At 34.3% G+C, this 2,727-nt stretch overlaps 1 non-coding gene across 1 annotated transcript; it reads left to right on the forward strand.

Annotated features, from left to right (window-relative positions):
- The first annotated feature begins 1,183 nt into the window (after positions 1-1,183).
- On the forward strand, positions 1,184-1,287 carry LOC112322309 (U6 spliceosomal RNA). Its single transcript, XR_002976627.1, has one exon. It is a non-coding gene; the product is annotated as a U6 spliceosomal RNA (small nuclear RNA).
- The last annotated feature ends 1,440 nt before the right edge of the window (positions 1,288-2,727 follow it).

The following is a 2,727-nucleotide window of genomic DNA, read 5'->3' on the forward strand; positions in this document are numbered from 1 at the left end:
CCGCAGTGACAGCTGTACAAAGGGATGACATCTGACAGCTGTGACAGTGCTGAAGGGAAACTCAGATGACTCGCAGCATCCATGATCCAATTACAGCACACATCCCTCTGACAGACCCAGCAGCTTGACTCCAGCGTCTGGAAGGACAGTATTGATCTCTTGTCAGAAACCAGTTGCCTGCCTGCAATTGTGTGCTGCTGAACTTTGAAAAGCTATAGTACCCTCTTAAATGATAGGGGCAGTCAGGTTATAGTATTCAGGTACAAAGAGAGGTGCAAAGGGTATCTGCTAAATGCTCTAAACTTGAACAAATCATAACAATATGACAGTCCAATCATACTCAAGGAGCCCAGCTGATCAAGCTGGCTACTGTCTGTGCTAATGGAGAGACAGCTCTTTGTGTTTAGTGGGATGATCTTAGTTGATGAAAAGGCCACTGCAATTAGCGCATGCTGGTTGGCTGTGCTGGGTGACAGCAGCATGGATGGTATAATGGCAGCTGCCAATAACCCTAACTTCAAGAAAACAGACAATTAGGCCTTTGATCCTAACACTGTTAGTCCCTCTACTCCAGCCCTCTGCTCCGCTCTTACTGTAAACCTCACAAGGGCAATGTGGTACAACCTCACCAAACAGAACAACTCAGTCAAGAGGTCAATTACCTTTTTCCTCTTGCTTCTGTTCCCGCCCTCCTTAAGGAGAGAGAGAGAGAGAGACAGAGAGAGAGACTCATGCAAAATGTAACAAACAAATATTTGCTTTCAACTATAATTTAAAGGAAACTAAAATATGAGCACAATGCTTTAACATGCATAATTTCAAAATACATTAAAAATAAGGTGGTGAAAACAAGATGCTAAGCTATAATACAGCTTTCTAATGGCAAGTGTTCTAATGTTTGAAGATACATGTAGTATTAAATGTTAAAAATTATATCAGAAACCTATGATAATGTCAAGATTACCTTTATTACTTTAGGAAGGGATAAAGATAGCTGAAATAGTGAAAATACTGAGTATATACAAAACATAATCCAAATTATTTCAGTGATTTTCATCAACTTCAGAACAAGTAAATCAATCAAGAACAAATAAAACTAGTTAAATCTTGTACCACACATACACGTACTTACACACAAAAACAATTATACTAGTATAGGCAAATCCATAATCAGAAAATTAATGTTTGTTTCATCAGCACATTTGCTAAAATCAGAATGATACAGAGAAGATTAGCCTGGCCATGTACTAAGATGACAAGCAAATTCAGAAAGTGTTCCATAGTTTTAAATGAATATTCTCTATATATCTCAAATTTATAAATTTTCTTAACTTTCAAAGCTTTTTTCTAAAATAGTTGAAGAGGTAATAGATATTATTAACTCTAGATAGGCAGGTACTTTAACCAAAACCTATCAGATATGTTTACTGTTCACATTTTATTAAATTGTAAGTATTAAAAAAAAGAAAATAAAAAATTGAGTTTATGTCAGTCCTAGGTACTTTCTAATAGAATATGTATAATGACAAAACTTGAAAACTGGCTTGACATATAGCATAAATGTATGTTTCAAATATTCAAATGTTGAAGAACAGTTTGGTACTTTTAAAAGATAAAATAGGGCATGGAAAGTAGGGTTTCAGAAGTGAAAAAAGAACTAGATATTAAAAGTATGAAAAAAAAGATTTTGGGAGAGCTTTAGAGCAGAAGAAAACCGAGACATACGAGTTTCTAAGAAGACACAACCAATGTGCTTCAGAAATACAAACCCTTAATATACTTGCAAAGATATCTGTGGTCACGAGCTCATAAATAAATGCTAATTAAAACACACGTGGTCACCCAAATATAAATTGGATAATAAAAAATTAGTGAGGATGTGAATAAACCAGTATTCTCCTCTTCAGTGTAAACTACAAAAGTCTCTCTTAAGGTCAATTCAGAAATATCTATCCAAAATCCATACCACTTTAATCAAAGTAATTTTCACTGCACAAAGGTTCGTATACAAGAATATGCATTAGAGTAGTGTTTGCAATGTGAAAAAAATGAGAGTAGCCTGAATATCTAGTAAGAGAGGATCAATGAACTGTATCATGATACATACATGGAATAGAATACTATAGAGCCAATAAAAGGAAGGTGGATTTATATGTTAATATAACATTTCCTATAAGATATAAATATAGTATCAACTTATTTGTATAAAATCACACACAAAAACAAGCATGTATGTATATATGTCTGTATATTATGTATATATATGAATATGCCTATGATCTTTATATTTACACATATGCCTTATATATATTAACATTTTTAGAAATACCAACCAGAAACTGGTAATAGTGTTTAACTATAGGGACTTGGAGATGGTAAGGAAGGCTTACTTTTAATTTATACTACCTCACATATTTGCATACATATGGATTAGTTTGATAATTTTTATACTAGTTAATTAACTGGTTTTTGTGTCAATGACCTTTTGCTACCAATATAAATCTAGCCATGACAGTTGTTAATGTAGGTGGAAGACACTGAGAAGAAAACAAAAGGCACATTCCTAAAACCACTTTCCCTGGATGTTTAGAGAGTTCAAAACATAAAGACAGAGCCCAGACAATCGGTACTCTCGCTTTAGTAAACATTCTGTAGATATCTATTGCAGGTCAGGTTTATGCTAGTCTGGAAACCCGAAAAGTCCTAGTGTGCCTGCCCACGAGAATC

Source organism: Desmodus rotundus, chromosome 2 (genome assembly GCF_022682495.2).
Source record: "Desmodus rotundus isolate HL8 chromosome 2, HLdesRot8A.1, whole genome shotgun sequence".
In the NCBI taxonomy this organism is placed as follows: domain Eukaryota; kingdom Metazoa; phylum Chordata; class Mammalia; order Chiroptera; family Phyllostomidae; genus Desmodus; species Desmodus rotundus.